This window comes from Coptis chinensis, chromosome 8 (genome assembly GCF_015680905.1).
Source record: "Coptis chinensis isolate HL-2020 chromosome 8, ASM1568090v1, whole genome shotgun sequence".
Taxonomy (NCBI): domain Eukaryota; kingdom Viridiplantae; phylum Streptophyta; class Magnoliopsida; order Ranunculales; family Ranunculaceae; genus Coptis; species Coptis chinensis.
Genome location: NC_141463.1, coordinates 56,157,558 through 56,177,465, shown reverse-complemented (window position 1 = coordinate 56,177,465; position 19,908 = coordinate 56,157,558). Strand labels below are relative to the sequence as shown.

Here is a 19,908-nt window from a genome sequence, read left to right as displayed (position 1 = left end):
TAGCTCTATGGTTTGTAATTCCAAATTGGGGATTTTTGGGTGTGTTTGAATAGTTTAAATAATTCTAAACTTCCACAGTTCCACTTTAGTAAGCAATTTTGGATAAAACTATTGATTTTGTTGCTTTTAGTCGCACTTTTGAATGGATGTAGCTTTTCAGAGCTTCTTTCACAGGTAGCTTGGAAATCTCAAGGGAGCTTGGAGGAGCTCTATTTGGAGAATAACGACATCTCTGAGTTTGGAAATCTCAAGTAAATCCTACCCGATCTCGTCGTTTTTTGTACAAAGCATTGACATGCTCAACTGTAAATCAGTTTGCCTACAACAACAGACGATAGTTTTTGGTGACAGTGCTTACTTCAAATCCATATGTGTTTGTGCTTTCAGTGATTCTCAAGTTCGAACTGCATGAAAATCCAAGTCCATGAAAATCGAAAGCATTATGGTGACAGGTGACAGCTGGGGTACCGCAAATTCCATTGCCAAAGAGGTTGGAATGAAAACCATCATTGCTGAAGCCAAGCCTGATACAAAAGCTAAAAAGGTGAAGGAGTTATAGGTATGTTGTTCTTCTTGGAGGCTATTATTTGTGCATTAGCTCTTGTTTGTATGGCATTATGGTGTAACAACAAAATTTCATACATCTTTTAATTATGTTCTTGTTCTAGCTTTCTATCCTGATTATATTTCAAAATTTTCATTTGATCTCCAGAGCAAGGGGTTGACTGTGGCTATGGTTGGTGATGGCATCAATGACTCACCAGCACTAGTTGCTGCTGAAGTTGGAATGGCAATAGGAGCAGGTACAGAAATCGCCGTCGAGGCAGTTGACATTGTTCTCATACAAAGCAACTTAGAGGATGTGATAACTGCCATTGACCTCTCTAGAAAAACCTTCTCTTGCATTCGTCTAAACTACATTTGGGCTTTGGGTTACAATCTTCTAGGCATACCAATTGTCGCAGGGGCTCTTTGGTAGTTTGGCATGGTTGCCTTGTGTTTTCAAGTTGGTTTCTGTTGGTCTTTCTATGTACATATTCCGTATGTAATAAAGTTGGCTTCTGTTGGTCTTCATTTGTTACTATATAGAAAGTTCTGTATTTAGAAATCCAGTTTAGAATAGGCAGATTTGAGACTTATTCATACTTTAGGATAATATAACGGAGAGATCCCTCTCAACATACAAACATAGTTTACCAAAAATTCTGACAGCCAAAATAACTGAAAGCCATATAAACATATATAGAGAACATAGTTCATGTGAACTCTATTAAAACTCCGACAGAGTTCACCGAAAATAACTGAAACAAGGCAAAATTCTGACAGAGTTCACCAAAAATGCTAGTTAAAACTCTGACAGAGTTCACTGAAAATAACAGAAACAAGGCAAAATTCTGACAGAGTTCACCAAAAATGCTAGTTAAAACTCCAACAGAGTTTACCGAACTATGACAGAGTTCACCGAAAATAAGTAAAACAAGGCAAAATTCTGACAGAGTTCACCGAAAATGCTAGTTAAAACTCCGACATAGTTCACCGAACTCTGACAGAGTTCTGATAAGTGCTCAAAGAGTGCAATTTAACCCTCGATTATGCCTCTTGTTTAGCCATCTTAGTGGACTAATAGTGTTTGTAAGTTATGTTTTAAGATTCTACAGGTGAGAAAGAGAGTTTTGTAGAATATTAGAGAAAAAGAGATAAAATGGAACAATTCGGAGCATTAAGGATCACATGGGAAGCCCGTGGACAATCATGGAGAAGGCCAAGGAATTGAAGCTATTAAAGATGCGACTTGGACCTATTTTAAAGCCTATTTGGAAGCCTAAGACCAAATAATTCATTGCTTGGACCATCATCTATCTACATCATCCATACACCATCTACACACAAAAAAGAGCGAGTGTCAAATGGCGCCGCTGCCGGGGATATAATTAATTGTAGCCCTAGAAGAGTGTCAAATGGTGCCGCTGCCATTTTAAGTTGTTTATGTTTAACATTTTCTTTCAAGATTAGAAGTTTGGATCTTGAGGTAATTTTTAGCTGCATCATCCATCCTTTTAAGAAAGAGAGAAACTTGAAGGACAACTCGAAGACAAGATCTACCATCCAGGTTAGTCGAATCTTCATTCTTTTTATTTCATTCTTAGTATAGTTGCATCATAGTTTAGTTTTATTGCTTTCTAGTATAATTGCATTTAGGATCTTTTCAACAATTGAAGTTGTAAGCCAACACAACAAAATATCAAACTCTAGTGTTTCTTGTCTGAATCTTGACAAACGGACTATCGTCTGTGGGCCGTGGTACTTAAGCAATCCAAGCGATTCACCATAACCCTAGAAGAGACAGCTTTAGACAATGGGCGAGATACTAGCTGCAAAGCCCAACCCAGTTGAAGGAAAGTAGTTTTACATTTTAGTATAATTTAGAATAGTTACATATTATTCAAGCATTATAGGATAGATTTTCATCATTTTCGCTAGCATTTTCTGGTGTATGCCCCGTCGTCCATATCATCGTCTGGTAAGAACACAACAGTGGACAAGGTTTAACAACCGACTCACAAGAATACTAGACGAGATTGAAACAATGGCCGCAAGCAAAGATGGAGGTGTTATGAACCCAAATAATCCTGAAGCTATCCCACCCATGCAAGCACAACAGAGGAAGAAGCTGAGTGATTTCTATTCACCAATCATTGGAGACCCACCCAGCAGTATTGTTTTTCTAGAGACAGAAGCTAATCAGTTTGAACTTAGAGCATCAGTAATCTCTATGCTTCCAAAGTTTAATGGTTCAAACAATGTTCAGCCTTATGTTCACATGAACAAATTTCTATCAGTCCTCAGAACTTTCAAGAACCAGAATATCAGGGATGAGAGTATCAAGTTAATTCTTTTCTCACTCTCACTCGAAGGTAAAGCATCCGAATGGTTAACTGCACAGCCGATCAATTCAATCAACAACTGGGAGAAGTTGAGAACAAAGTTTATGAACAAGTTCTACCCACCACAGAAGACAGATGCCATGCAGCAAGCCATCAGCAATTTCAAAGGGAAGGTGACTGAAGAATATCATCAAAGCTGGGAGAAATTCAATAATCTACTAGTCTCATGTCCACATCATGGTTATGATAAGAGCACACTGGCTCATTTTTTCTTTCGAGGACTTTCTACTATGAACAAGCAGATGATACAGTCAATGCATCAAGATAAGTTTACATCATTGGATGGAGAGGAAGCCTACAACTTTCTCGAGAATTTAGCTGAAGACACTCAACAATGGAGTACTAGCAACGAGGACGTAGCTAGAGTGGAGAGGGTACCGAAGCAATTTGGCAACCAAATTCAAGAAGACCCAAATCAAGCGATGCTATCAATTATGGCAAGCCTATCAACAGGACTTGAAAATCTGAACAAGAAGTTTGATCAGTTCTCCATGAATCCTCCAAAAGCAAACAATTTCCAAGCAAAACCTCAGCCATCCAAGCCTTGTTATGCAATTTGTGAGCTATGTTCTGATGAAGGTCACACCACTGAAGAGTGTTCATACTATCTAGATACTAATGCAGAGGCATGTAGTATCAACTCTTTAGGAAGAAATAACCAGTTCAATCAGGGACATAATTATTGGAAGCCACAAAATACAAATCAGAGGAATTTTCCTTCAGGATTCAAGAATCAGTCAAATCTGTTCCAGAATAACCAGTATCAGTTTCAAAACTGCGAGCAACCATACAGAAATCAACAGTCATACCAGAACCAGCAATACCAAGCCAACACAAATAGAAAGTTAGCACCAGATCTTATGAGTGGATATATTGCCCCTATGCCTCAGTCGAGCAAGGCAGTTACCCCACATCTGGAAGATGCTATCACCACTATTGTCAATGAGCTGAAATAGACAAATCAAAGAACCCAGAAGTTGGAGAATAACTTTAGTGTCATTCAACTCCAGATAGGGCAAATCGCTGCCGCCTTGACAGAGAGATCAAAAGGAGCATTACCAAGCCAGCTGGAGCCAAATCCGAAAGGAAAAGGTGTCCTACAGGTAGATAACCTGGAGATTACTCAGTGGGATGCCCAAGTTAATTCTGTCACCACTTTGAGGTCAGGCAAGAAAGTTGATAACAAGATTGTCTATGAACCAGGAAAAGATTCTGCGGAGCCTAAGGTAACTTATGTCCCCACCATCCCACCCAGTTCTAACATTCTAGATATATCTAGTGTTGTGCCACCTGCTGAAGAAACTGTTGCAAAAGAAGTTGAAGGAACTACTGTGGAAGTAAGTAAGAAGAAGCCATCACGAGTGACTCCACATGTCACTCACCATTTGTTACTGAGCCAACCGAAGCCGAAAGAAGAGAACCAATATTGAAGAATCCGCCAGCACCGTTTCCTTTGAAACTAGTGAATACCAGAAAAGATGACCAGTACAAGGAGATTTGCGATGTATTTCAGAATTTACAGATTAATATCCCATTTCTGACTGCCATCAAGCAAGTTCCCTCGTATGCCAAGTTCCCGAAAGATCTAGTGAAGAAGAAGACCAACATTCGAAAGAAGCTCTTATCGCGCTCAACGATGTTCATCGTACCTACAAAATCTATCGGTTGTGAAACTGAAAGATCCTGGAAGTCCAACTGTTACATGCAGAATTGGAGACTCTTTGGAGGAACAAGCTTTATTAGATTTGGGTGCCAGTGTGAATCTTCTACCATATTTCATCTATGAGAAGTTAGGCTTGAAGGATCTAAAACCGACTGATGTTACTTTACAGTTGGCAGATAGATCAGTGAAGATACCTAAAGGACTAATTGAAGACGTCATAGTCAAGATCGAAGATTTCTATTATCCGGTTGATTTCATAGTACTCGACACAGAACCTACATCTGGTAGGCAGATACCAATCATTCTAGGCAGACCATTTTTGGCCACTGCAAATGCATTCATCAACTGTCGAAATGGTAATATGACGTTATCCTTTGGTAATATGAAAGTCGAGACCAATGTTTTCCATATGTTACAGCAACCACAGGAGGTGTGTGCTGTGAACGAGGTATGCATGATTGAAGCGTTAGCACATGATTATCTGACTCATTCATATCCTACTGACGAGTTATTGAATGCTCTGACAGACTCAGATTGTGAGGAACTTAGTGTTGAGGCAATCAATGCGATTTTGGATTCATCACCTGTCATGGATGACAGCAAGTTCAAAGAAAAGTTTGAATCGCCTATGCCTGATGGACCACCTAAAGAGCTTAAGAAGGAGCCACCTAAGCTAGAATTGAAAACTTTACCGTCTACACTCAAGTATGTTTTCTTGGGAGATTTGGGAACCTACCCAGTAGTCATTGCATCAGATTTGACTGCGGAGCAGGAATCCAGGTTAGTAGCACTTTTGAAAAAATACAAGTCAGCTATAGGTTGGACAATTGATGATATCAAGGGGATCAACCCTATGATAGTTCAACATAGGATTCATCTGGAAGAGGATTCCAAGACTTCTAAGCAACCACAGAGGAGGCTTAATCCGAAACTGAAGGAAGTAGTTAGAGAAGAGGTCGTCAAACTCCTTGCCCGACATTATCTACCCTATTTCGATAGTCAATGGGTTAGTCCAGTTCAAGTTGTGCCGAAGAAGTCCGAGCCACAGCGAATCGAGAATGAGAACAATGAGTTGATTCCAACCCGGGATTCATTTGGATGGAGAGTTTGCATCGACATGTGAAGTGAATAGCGATCAAGGAAAGACCATTTTCCATTGCCATTCATCGATCAGATGTCAGAAAGATTAGCTGGACAAGCTTACTACTGCTTTCTTGATGGTTACTTAGGATATTTTCAAATCCATATTCACCCTGAGGACCAAGAGAAGACCACATTCACATGTCCGTTTGGAACATTCGCCTACCGTCGTACCGTCGTATACCTTTTGGTCTATTCAATGCATCGGCCACTTTTCAGTGATGCATGATGAGTATTTTTGACGACATGGTGGAGAAATACATGGAAGTTTTTATGGATGATTTTTCAGTTTTTGGATCATCTTTTGAGGATTGCCTACACCATCTCTCCTTAGTCCTTAAACATTGTTGTGATACCAACTTAGTTCTGAACTGGGAAAAATGTCACTTCATGGTAAAGGAAGGGATAGTGCTAGGTCACCAAGTTTCAAAGGAAGGAATTCTAGTAGATTGAGCGAAGATTGATATTATAAAGGATCTACCCAAACCAAGAACTATCAAAGATATCCGTGCCTTCCTAGGTCACGCGGGATTCTACCGTCGATTTATCAAGGATTTCATCAGAATTGCAAGACCGCTGTCACATCTGTTAGGGAAAGATATTGTCTTTGATTTTGATACATCATGTGTTGAAGCTTTTATGAAGTTAAAGGAAGCATTCACTTCAGCACCAATCATTCGTGCGCCCGATTGGAGCCAGCCATTTGAAATCATGTGTGATGCATCTGATTATGCTATAGGAGCCGTTCTAGGACAAAGAGACAAGAAAGTGCCGTATGCAATCTACTATGCTAGCAAGACTCTAAATGGAGCTCAGATTAATTATTCTACCACTGAGAAGGAACTCTTAGCCGTCGTCTATTCTCTTGACAAATTCCGACAATATCTGATAGGTTCAAAGGTGATTGTCTATACTGACCATGCTGCCTTGCGTCATTTACTCGCTAAGCAGGATGCCAAGCCTAGGTTGATCCGATGGATACTACTTTTACAAGAATTTGATTTGGAGATACGTGATAAGAAAGGAACAGAGAATGTCATTGCTGATCGCCTTTCTAGATTGCTAGTGGAGAATATGGAAGACAATTTACAAATCGTGAGACTTTTCCGATGAACGGTTTGTTCAAGATATCGAAGTGCCATGGTACGACCACATTGCAAATTATCTTGTGACCGACAAGATACCATCACATTGGAGCAAGCAAGAAAAAGATTTATTCTACTCAAAGGCCAGATATTATTTTTGGGATGATCCATACTTATTCAAGAAGTGTTCGGATTAGATTATTCGAAGATGCATCCCAGAATTGGAACAGGAATCCATTCTATCATTCTGTCATGATCAGCCTTGCGAAGGACACTTTGGCCCGCAACGTACTACAGACAAGGTATTACAAGCTGGATTCTATTGGCCTACCCTTTTCAAAGATGCAAATCTTTATTGCAAAACATGTTCGAGATGCCAATTTTTGGGCAAGACCTCGAAAAGGTTCGAGTGGCCTCAACAACCAATCCTTATCTCAGAAATCTTTGATGTATGGGGTATAGACTTCATGGGACCATTTTCGCCTTCTTTTGGTTACACCTACATTCTACTGGCTGTGGACTATGTTTCAAAGTGGATTGAACCAGTTCCTACAAAGACCGCCGATCATAAAGTCGTCATGGACTTTCTGAAGAAGAACATTCTACCAAGATTTGGAACACCGAGAGCCATCATCAGTGATAACGGTTCTCACTTCTGTAACTGTGTATTTGGGAATCTTATGGCAAAGTATGGAGTAATTCACAAGCTAGCTTTACCATATCATCCTCAGACTAATGGTCAAGCAGAAGTTTCGATTAGGGAAATCAAGAGTATTCTGGAGAAGACAGTAAATCCATCTAGGAAAGACTGGTCTCTTAGACTCCAAGATGCACTATGGGCATCTGAGCGACATTCAAAACACCCATAGGGATGTCGCCTCTATCGCTTGGTATATGGAAAAGCGTGTCATCTACTGTTGAGTTAGAACATAAAGCCTATTGGGCATTGAAAGAGATGAATTTCAACCTAAATCAAGCGTGAGAAAGGAGGAAGCTTCGGATCGATTGAATTAGAGGAATTGAGAAGTGATGCTTATGATAAGTCGAGGATTTACAAGGATAAGACTAAAGCATTACATGACAGAAGAATTCTGAAGAGAGAATTTGAACCTAGACAGAAGGTTCTGGTCTATAACTCTCGTCTAGAAATTTTCCCTTGAAATCTGAGATCTAGATGGACGGGACTGTTTATAGTAAGACATGTCACACCTTTTGGAGCTATTTAAGTAGAAGACATAAAGAGAAGGACTCGTTTCAAAGTAAATGCTCATCGACTGAAGCCTTTTCTGGAGTTACCTACTGGAGACGTGGAGGCCGTTTTTCTCAAGGATACATTTTATCAGACCACTGTTGAAGCGGAAAATTGGGGTAAGTTACCTACACACCTTAAAGATTACATTCTATGTCTTGTTGAACCTGTTACTCTATCTAGTTTAAGTTTTTTGCATGAAGAAGCCAAGCGTCTTAAGCTTGACTCCTTAGGATCTCATTAGTATAAGTGCCACCGATAGCCGAGCCTTAGATTTTCATAACTCTTTATCCTTTACTGAGAGGAGTTGCAAGCGCTAGAGTCAAAGTCTCATAACTCTAGTAGACCGAGTATAAAATGTCTATAGGAAGTAAGCATGTTGTTGAGAGATCAGTTTTGAGGTGGGAATACTAGTCTTGAGGATCTAACTATAAAAGACTCAAAAGTCTTGAGAATCTGACTTTAAAAGACTCACATTATGTCTTGGGGATCTGACGTAAAAAGACCTACCTCCTGATCATTCTTTGTGTGTTGTTTCTGCCCGCGTTGACTTTGACTTTTCAGCTTTGACCGGGCTTTAGAAAGGCTTTGTCTTCTTGAATCTTGGCCTTTAATCACAGAACTCCTTAGCAACCAACCATTGCTCCTTTATCTAGCTAAAGTGGCACATTTCTGCACATAATGGACTTTGAAGCCTGAAATACATAAAAACACGTAATCAGTATTAACTCTTACTTATTATTCACATAATTGGTCTAAAAGTATGATTATTAAGGGGTTAAAACTACAGTTTTGGGCTCTTATCAAACCACCCCAAACAGCATTTTTTGCTTGTCCTCAAGCAAAGATGAGAAATTAGAATAAGTGACCAAAAATGGAGTTCTATCTACTCGCGTTTATTTGAAAGTGCATTGCATTGACCATATGCAACACAAGGCCTTAAACCACTAGGAATTCCCTAGTAGACGAAGTTATAGTCTCGTAGTAAGAGTTTTCCGATGAAGGTACTCACAAACTTCATCTATATTACAACGACTAAGAAATAAAACTATTGTTTCCTTATTTATGTCTCAATTATCTATACATCTCACTAGCAATGAATACAGAATAATCATGTCGAAACTTAAGCTAATATATGGATAATAATCAATCATCTACAAATAAACATATATACAATGAGTAATGCTATGAAATGCAAGAATGTGTCCGTTTTTCAAACTTTGGAATAGCGTCCTTAAGTAGGTTCTCACATAAAAGTCAAGACAAAAATCACTCTGATTTTTCCACTCAAGTTTTGCTACTCCAGTGTGCAGTGAGCATACTTTACCTTACAATCTCAATGACACACAAGGAAGCCGAAGTTGATCAAACACATCTGCCACTTACTATCCCACTAACCTATTCCTAATTAAGCTAGATGTCTTTATTAGGTGTTGCGGGGATTAGGAGATGGTTTAAGAAGGAAGGAAATGGATATTCAAAAGGGACAAGTCTGAGATAATAGAGTCTTCATATTATGTAACTAGAGAAAACCTTGTTATTTACTTTTGCTTCTACACTTTGTTTCCATCCTTAGCCATATTTTTTTTTTCTTTTTCTTTGGCTTTTGACTCCTTTTATTCTATTTTTTTTGGAGTTTTTATTTTATTTTTATTTTTATTTTTCTTTTCTTTGGATGGAAACTTCTTTTCTTTATTTTTTTGAAGCAATTAACTAACTTTTGTTTACACAGGTTTTTCTCTTCTTCTTTCTTCCTTATTCTATTCTCAGACTTATCTAAATTGGGTAGGTTGATTTTTTTTTTTTTTTTATTTTGTTCTATTTTGTAACAGGGTAAAGGATTTGTGGTTTATGAAAAGGCTAATGAAAGGCTCAGTGGGGCGACTAGCAGAAAATATACTTAGGTCGGAATTTCTAGCTATATCGATCCAAAAAGGGCCTAAATTCTCTCTTAGGACATGGTATAGTGGTCAAGCAAGTGGACGTGTGATTTCTCTATTCGGAATATACTTCTCCCTTGTGTCATTTCTCAAATGTTTCACTCATATAAGGCTTTAGGCTATATTCTCACAGGATTTGTAGAATAAGTACTCTAGCCTAGATTTAAACTTCTTGCCAAACAATCATAGATACTCATGTAATATATTTATAGATAGATGCAAAGATTATTACCTACATATTAACCTAAGTTTCTAAAAACTATTCTAATGCAAAAGCTACGTGAGACTTCTAGATTATTAAGAGCATAGAGAAAGAAACAATACCAATATTCCTAAGTGTATAGCATAAACTTTTTATTTTTATTATTTTTAAGACAAATAATACGTAATATACAACCTAATATGTGCTTAACATTTACATCGTGTTTCTATACCACCCCCAAACAATTTGGGAGAAGGGGGTTCATGAAACAATTCAATAACACAATTAAATTATGTAACTAACTAATTTTTATAATTTTTAACATTTTATAAATAAAAGTGCATAATTTACATCCTAAAATTGTCTAATTTTTTGCAAATGTTTCTATCCCACCCCCAAACAATCGAACGCTTTGTCCTCAAAGTGTAAAGAGATAAGGAAAGAATTTACCATAGAAACTTGGCAAAAATTGGCAGTACCTGTAACAGAAATATTGTAAAGATGATACGATAATATGAAGCACAATTAAACTGGTACATACTAACTAACACAAACTCTACTGGAGTAAACATTACAGGCTTAGGGTAGCAACATGATTTGAAATGAATACCAAAATACGCCACCCCCAAACAAAATTGGAAAACTCTTTTTAAGTTTGAAAATTTTGTTTGGCCTATACTCCAGAACATTGGTATTGTACGAAAACTTGGGTCTTTTAAAGTCAGATTCCCTAGACTTATCTAAACATATGTATGAATATGCAATTTATCATATATCAACAACCGAAATAGTTGTGGATCGTTCCATAAATAAATATCGCAGAAAACATATCCAAACACAATCAAGCACCAAGATTTCCTACGATGCAACCTAGTGGAATGAAAGCTTTAAGTCGGATAGACCTATAACATAACCGAGCATGCACCTTATGTTTCATCTTTGAACGAGAGGGTGTCCTAGTGAATAAGTGTGGAAAAGTGAATGGTTGTGGAAAATATGGTGGATTGGGATAAGTTTTAGAGAGAAAGCATGGAAAAAATGAGGATGTGGGTTTAGCACAAAACTCATTCATGGTGTAGTTAGGGTGGATTTGTCTCAAGTCCGAAAATGAAGGTGTCAAGTGGTTTATCCTTGGGAAGTATTTGTTTACTAGGTGGATTTAAAAAATCATGAAACACAGGAGAAACTAAAGGATCGAGTGCAAACTCGAGGTTCCTTTGAAAAGGTGGACGGTGGGGAATATTGGTGATGGAAGGTGAATGATTCTCAGCTAGAGCTCTCAAGTCCATATCATCATAAATCTTGATATATGCAAGACATTCCTCAATAGGTGGGTCAAAAGGATCACTGGGATAGAGATTGAAAAATTCATCTTCCGTCATAGCATCAAGGGATGAATGGTTGTTGGCAAGGGGGGACTCGCGAAGTGGTAAAGAAGGGGTACAAAAGAGTTCCAGGAATTCTTCTTTGATTTCGTCTACTACCAGGGAGTCATTGTTAAAGTCGGAATTTCCGAAGGAAAGGAATTTGTTAATCTGTTTCTCCGGAAACATGTTTTTGAAGTAATCTTGAGCTAAGCTCTCGATCATGCTAACCTCTCCATTTGTAGATGAATCGGATATCTTTGTGTCCTCGTTTTGAAAACATTTACCTCAACGAAGAAAGATGGCTAAAGGACAAGGACATCGAACCATCGGCAGTTTATGAGCGTTGGCGCAGTAGCCAAGAAGGGACGCCCTAAAACGATAGGTACAGAGTCGTTAGTGACTTACGTGTCGAGGATAACGAAGCCTATTTGGGTAGTAAAAATTTTGGACTTTAACCAAAGACGTTTTCAACCACACCCTTAGGATACTTAATAGACCCGATCGCTAATTGCAATGTCATTTTAGTAGGTTGCATCTCCTCTAGACCTATTTGTTTATACAAATAAAATGGGAGTAAGTTAACACTAGCCCCCGTGTAGTAGTAGTGCGGTCGTCGTGTGAGAATCTCCTAAGGTGCATTATCTGATGGGGCGACGGGGTCCTTGTACTTAACAATTCCATTATTTTCGGATAAAGTTGGGAACTGTTCAGTTAGAAAGGTGTCTTTAGGTATGTTGGTTTTACGCCTAGCAGTGCACAACTCCTTAAGAAACTTAGCATGGTTAGGTAGCTTTTTGATAGCTTCGAGAAAAGGAAGATTTATCGTTAGATTTTTGAAAATGTTCCTAATCTCCTCAAAGTTAGTATCCCTGGTTAGCATGGCTAATTTCTGAGGGAACGGTAGTTTCACTCTATATTTAGCGTATGGCTCGACTTGATGTGTAACCTTGGCTTTCTATTTCTTAGGTTGTGGTTTAACTGGTACCTCTACAGTGGTAGGTTCTTCAGTTTCTATTTCGTATCTAGTTCGATATCCGGTGTAGGAGTATCTTGATGGGGTAACTATAGGCATAGTTACTTTGTTATCGACCACTCTTCGAGCGGAGAGTGGTGATGGCATTTAGCTCACCTACGGTTGTAGTTTCCATTACTAGTATTACCGTTTACCTCAAAGGTGTTGGTTTGTTCTAGGGTTGGGTATAAACATCCCGGAAACACGCCTTTTGGTTGGGCTTTCTCTTGGGCTAACTGTTGGTTTAAATTATTAACGGATTGTAGAATGTGTTGGTTAGATTGAGCCATGGTTTGGAAAAGTTGTTGGCTCACTTGTATGAAGGTGTCAAGACGATCCGGTTGTGTGGGTGCGATAGTCGCGAGGTTGTGTATTTGGAACTATCTCGCGTTGATTATTTATGGGCGGATTGTGATAGTTATTATTTACGGAATGATACCTCTATTAGCATTATAATTATTATAACTACATTGACCTTGTGCTTGACCTTGTCGAGGGTTGGCGCTTTGGTTGTTATAATTATTATAATTACCCTGATCCTGTCCTTGTTGTGTTGGAGTTTGGTTATAACTGTGCGTTGGCCTAATATATTGATTATTGTACCCTGTAGGTGTGACTTGTTGGTTATTTCTCCAACCGAAGTTGGGATTTTGTCTCCAAGGGGCATTAGGTTCACTATTAATGGAACAAGAATGTTCATAGGCTATAGGACAGTGGGAGTCGGGATGCTCATGACTCCAACAGAAACTACATGGATTTGAATTTACATTCATGACGGGGATAGGCTTTTGTTGTACAGAAATGGCCTCTACATTTTTTGTGAGGGATTCAATTAGAGTTTTAAGCCCAGGATCTGATTTAACCTCAAACATACTGGTAGCCTTAACTGTTGAAGAAGAACTAGCGGAGCGGGAGTAATCGTCACTACCCCCCCCCCCCCCCCCAATTATTATTACGCTTAGTCTGATCTTCCAAAAATTTATATGCCTCGAGGCTCCTTTTTACTTAGGAAACTACCCCCATTCATTATGTCTAGGACTTCTTTATGGTGGTGTAGAAGTCCTTTGAAAAGGCACGAACTAACGTGTCTTTGCTAGGTGATGGTGTGGACACTCTATAAAGAGATCGATGAAACGATTCCAAGCCTCGAAAATGATTCATGAGGATTCTTGTTGAAAGAAGTGAATCTTGGAAAGCATTTCATCCGTCTTTAGGGGTGGGTAAAAATGTTCAATAAACAATTTGAACAAGTTTGGCCCACGAGTCCATGACAGAATTAGGCGCTTTGGGCGCTTAACCAAGACGCCGCCTTATCGTAAGGTGAAAGGGAATACCCTCAATTTAATTTGTTCCGCACCAACCGTAGGATGGTGGAATGTTGAAAGGACTTGTTCAATCCCTACGCGTGTAGCCGATAAAGTTTTTCATGGTCTAAACCATGAAAAGCGGGTAACAAATTAAATATATTGGGGGATGCGGAAATCCCCAATCGGGTCCGCTAGAAACGATGCAAGATTTAGGGCTATCGCCAAGGCTTTATAAAAAGTCGAGAGAGGAGTCTCTCTTTCTTCAGCCATAATATCAGGTGGTGTGTGTGAAATAGTAGCTAGAGGTGTAGTGGGTGGGAAACTAGATAGACTTGTTTGTTGACGTAGCCGTGTAATTACGTTAGTTGTTTTTCTTCGACCAGACCTTAATCTCATGCAAGACTAAGTCGAACTTAACTAAACATGCAACACTCCAAACAATTCTGATATACTAGTAGAAACCTCTAACTGGAGATGCGAGGTGTGGAAGAAAGGAATACCTAATTACGTCCTTACTTCGCTTATGAATAGCGTCTTATTTACGCGTGTTCAGTGTATATAACAAGTTAAAACACTGAAAAACTTGAAAAATTGAAGTTCGAAACAAACCTGTGGAAATCCGGCAAATTTCAGCTTAGAGGTGGGTGCACTCGAGTTCCAAAGAAACTTAGCTGGTCGTGCTTTCGCTTTGGCGCTGGTGCTTTTCAGAGTTCGATAACTTAGCTGGTCGCTTTCGGTATGGGGGGTCGGTCATTTCGTGTTCGATAAGAACTTAGTATGGTCGCTTCGGTATGGGGCGGTCGCTCAAGGTTCCAGCTATAGAGCAGTGTGAGCGCTCCTTATAGGCGCGGTCGCGTTCAGTGTAATTTTGTCGCGGAATTTTTCAACGCTGAAACGGATAACCACAGTATGAAGCAAACAAGGGTGGGTGGGTTTAATGGGACTTAAAAATGACTTATTCTACTATGAAAACAATGTTAAAGTGCAACTAAGATGGCAGCGGCGCCATTTGATAACCGTAAAAGCAATAGAATCCAAAATATTAATGTTAACAACACTAATACGTAATCCTACCGTTCTTACGTTTAAATCAATTATTCTTACTATCAAAACATAATCATGCAATATAATGAGTAAGGATTCGTTCCACTCTTAACTCTTTAGACTTAAATTGAATTCAACTAATCAAACCAAAAGGAATAATGGTGAGAGTAATGATTTGATGTGAAATTTCTATACTACCATTCCCAACACAAGAACAATAATAAGAACAAGATATGATTGAATGAATAACTTAGTGGTATAGTGTAGAAACATTGTAGAATCTATTCCACTCTAGAAGGTCGTGATTCGCCATGAGAATGGGTGGACGACCTCACATGCTAGTTAGTATTTGGTAGAAATGCCATGAACACTAGGGATTAGAACTCGAAATTCTTGCCGTAAGAACGTAAGAATCGAGATACAAGAATCTATGCTAGGTTATTAAGTTGGATTCGAGGTGGATTCAATTCCCTCTAATCCTTTATCTAGATTAAAAAACAATCATATTTCCATAGCATTCGTAGTTTAAATTCAACATAATCAATTTCATATTGTATCGTAGTATAACACCCTTCGTAAAACTCTCATTAGACTTAAGACCGACTAATTAGACTAGAAAACATTCCATGCTAGAGCACTAGGAGTGGAACGAATTTGTTACTCCACTCTATTTCGATAGAATTGAGAGTAGAAACTTTGATAAACATATAGGCTCATAAGATAGTTTTAGTTTACTTACGTTTTGAGTTCATCGTTCATTTCGTAGGTAAACTATTCAATTTTATGTTTTATCAAATGGCGTGCGCCGCTGCCATCTTAGTTGCACTTTCGCATTGTTATCATAGTAGAATTAGTCATTTTTAAGTCCCATTAAACCCACCCACCCTCATTTGATTCATACTGTGGTTATCCGTTTCAGCGTTGAAAAATTCGCGACAAAATTACACGAAGCGATTAGCTTATAAGGAGCGCACCTGCGCCCTATAGCCTGGAACACGGAGCGCGACCGCCCCCATACGGAGCGCGACCCGCCCTAAGTTACTGGAACACGAACGCGACCCGCCCTAAAACACTGGAATTTCAAGTTACATGGAGCGCGACCGCGCCCTATGCGAGCGCACCCGCGCTCTAAGCCAAATTTTCCGGATTTCTACAGGTTTGTTTCGAACTTCGATTTTTTAAGTTTTTCAGTGTTCTAACTTGTTATTTACACTGAACACGCGTAAACAAGACACTATTCATAAGCAAAGCAAGGACGCTATCAGGTATTCCTTTCTTCCATACCTCGCATCTCCAGTTAGAGGTTCATACTAATATATCAAGATTGTTTGGATTGTTGTCGTGTTTAGACATAAACTTGCATGAGATTAAGGTCTGGTCGGAGAAAAACACCGAACGTAATTAACCGTCAACGTCATCAAACAAATCTATCGAGTATACCAATCACTACACCTCTAGCTACTATTCCACCAACCACGCCGGACATAATGGCTGAAGAAAGAGAGACTCCTCTCTCCGACTTTTACAAAGCCTTGAGCGATATACCTAAATCTTGCATCGTTCTAGCAGACCCAGTGGGGGATTTTCGAATTCCCCCAAACATATTTAATTTGTTACCCGTTTTCCATGGTTTAGACCATGAAAAACCTTACCAACACATGCGTAGGATTGAACAAGTCCTTACAACATTCCATCATCCTACGGTTGGTACAGAACAAATTAAACTGAGGGTATTTGCCTTCACCTTAGCCGAAAAGGCAGCGTCTTGGTTAACTGCCCAAGCGCCTAACTCTGTGGACTCGTAGGCTAAACTTGTTCAACTGTTTATGGAACATTTTGACCCACCCTTAAAGACGGATGAGATGCTTTCCAAGATTCATTTTTTCTGAGAAAATCCTCATGAATCATTTTCTGAGGCTTGGAATCGTTTCACCGATATGCTTATTGAGTGTCCACACCATAACCTAGCAAAAGACACGTTAGTTCGTGCCTTTTTCAAAGGACTTCAACATCACCATAAAGAAGTCCTTGACATAATGAATGGGGATAGTTTCCTAAGTAAAGGAGCCTCGGAGGCTTACAAATTTTTAAAAGATCAAACTAAACGTAATAACAATTGGAGGGGTAGTGATGATATCCCCCGCGCTGTTAGTTCTTCTTCAACAGTTAAGGCCGCCGGTATGTTTGAGATGAAACCCGATCTAGAACTTACAAATTTAATCGAATCTCTAACTAAAAAGGTTGAGGCTATTTCTGTGCAACAAAAGCCTACCCCCGTCATGAATGTTAACTCCAACCCATGTAATGTCTGTTTGAGTCCTGAGCACCCTGACTCCTATTGTCCTTTCGCCTATGAACAACAACAATTAGAGCAAGATAATGTGTACTCCATTAATAACTATCCTATTCCTAATGCCCTATGGAGACAACATCCCAACTTTAGTTGGCGAAACAATCAACAAGTTTCACCTCCAGGGTCTAATAACCAACATGTTAGGCAAGCAAACAACTATAATCAAGCTCCACCTAGGCAAGGCCAGGGACTAAGTCAGGGAAATTATAATAATTATAACAACCAAGCGCAACCACAACAAGGTTTAGCACAAGGTCAGGGTAATTATAATAGTTATAATACCAATAGAGGTATCGTTCCGATTAACAATAGTAACTATCAGAACCCACCCATAAATAATCAAGCGTGAGATAGTTCGGTCGCACCACTGTGACTACTACACCATCACATCCGGATCGTATACGCGCTTTATACAGGTTACCCAACAACTTTTCCAATCAATGACTCGGTCAAACCAACAGATCTTACAATCCATAAATCAAGGCATACAACAGGTTAGCCCAAGAGAAAGCCAAACCAAAAGGCGTGTTTCGGGACAAGTGATACCCAACCCTAAAACAACAAACACGACCTTTGAGGTAAACGGTAATACTAGTACGGAAACGAAAATAGTAGGTGACTGAATGCCATCACCACTCTCCGTTCGGAAGAGTGGTTGATAACAAAGTAACTATGCCTATAGTTTACCCCATCAATACTCTACACCGGATATCGAACTAGATACCGAAGTAGAAATCAAGAGCCTACTACCACGGTAGAGGTACCAGTTAAACAACAAACTAAGAAACAGAAAGCCAAGGTAACACATCAAGTCGAGCCATACGCTAAATATAGAGAGAAACCACCATTCCCTCAGAAGTTAGCCATGCTAACCAAGGATACAAACTTTGAGGAGATTAGGAACGTTTTCAAGAATTTAATAATAAACCTTCCTTTTCTTGAAGCTATTAAAAAGCTCCCTAACCACGCTAAGTTTCTTAAAGAGTTGTGCACTACTAGGCGTAAGACTAACATACCTAAAGACGCCTTTCTAACTGAACAATTCCCAACCTTATCCGAAAATAATGGAATTGTTAAGTACAAGGACCCTGGTCGTCCTACTGTAAAATGCACCTTAGGAGATTCCCACACGATGACCGCGTTACTAGACCTGGGGGCGATTGTTAACTTACTCTCATACTATTTGTATAAACAAATAGGTCTACAGGAAATGCAACCTACAAAAATAACGTTGCAATTAGCGGACAGGTCAATTAAGTATCCTAAGGGTGTAGTGGAAAATGTGCTTGTTAAGGTTCAGGATTTCTACTATCCTGCTGATTTTGTTATCCTCGATACAGAAGTCGCCAACGACTCTGTACCGATCATCTTAGGGCGCCCCTTCTTGGCAACTGTCAACTCACTTATAAATTATCGCGATGGTAAGATGTCCTTATCTTTTGGCCATCTTACAGTTGAGGTAAATGTTTTTAAAATGATGAAACAATTACCAGATTCGTCTATAAATGGGGAGGTTAGCATGATCAAGAGTTTAGCTCAAGATTATTTTAACAACACATTTCCCGAAAACAATATGTACAAATTCCTTTCTTTTGGAATTTCAGATTTTGTAAATGACTCCTACTTAGAGGAAGTCAACACCATCCTTAAGTCCACACCAATTGTAGACCCTTCGATTGCTCCACATATTGAGTATGAAGACTTGCTACCTAAGGAAGTATTCATTATGCAAAATGAGGACCCCGACGAAACATCTATTGATTTTCCTTCCACCCCAGTGCTTAAACCTCTTCCCCAAGAGTTAAAATATATTCAACTTGATCCGGATGGTAGTCATCCGGTAATTATATCTTCTCTGTTATCTAAGAATGAAGAGACACGTTTAATCGGGTGATTGGGGAACATCGGGTGCGATTGGTTGGTCCCTAGCCGACATTAAGGGAATTAACCCTAATATTTGCACTCATCGATCCATTTGGAGGATAACGCGAAGACTTTCGCGAACCTCGATATCGCTTTGAACCCAGCCATGAAAGAGGTGGTTAGGGAAGAAGTCTTTACGATTACTTCGATCGCGGGTATCATATACCCAATCTCTGATAGCGAATGGGTAAGCCCCATTCATGTAGTTCCTAAGAAATCGGGAGTTACCATGGTACGTAACGGAAAGGGTGACTATGTTGTCACACAAGGTCTTATATTAACTTATTGATCTGAGTAGGGTTGTTTGGCTTGGCACCATTATCCAAGAAAAGCAATATATGAGAGTGTGGTAAACCCTTCTTCTGAAACTCTATTGTGTATATTGCTACATAACAAAAGTTGGAAAGTATTATTTATCTGGCATAGTCAAAACTTGGAAAAACAAATTAAGTAGAAACTTTGGTGTACAAAAGAATATTATTATTGCTTCGGAACAGATTATATGCGCGTTTGTGTTATTTTTTCAGCTTTGAATTCTCTTGTAGAATTTAGAGAGACTATTACTGGCATGGCTTAGTGATTATTATGATGGTCATGTTAGTTTTGAATTTGTTGTACCTTTAGGATTTACTTGTGAATTAGATATCAGGTGTAGTCTGGGTTTTCTCATGACAGCAA

The 19,908-nt window shown here is 39.1% G+C and overlaps 1 pseudogene; it reads left to right on the top strand.

Moving 5' to 3' along the window:
- Positions 1–442: 442 nt before the first annotated feature.
- LOC147482038 (putative copper-transporting ATPase HMA5 pseudogene) lies at positions 443–979 on the top strand (annotated as a pseudogene).
- The last annotated feature ends 18,929 nt before the right edge of the window (positions 980–19,908 follow it).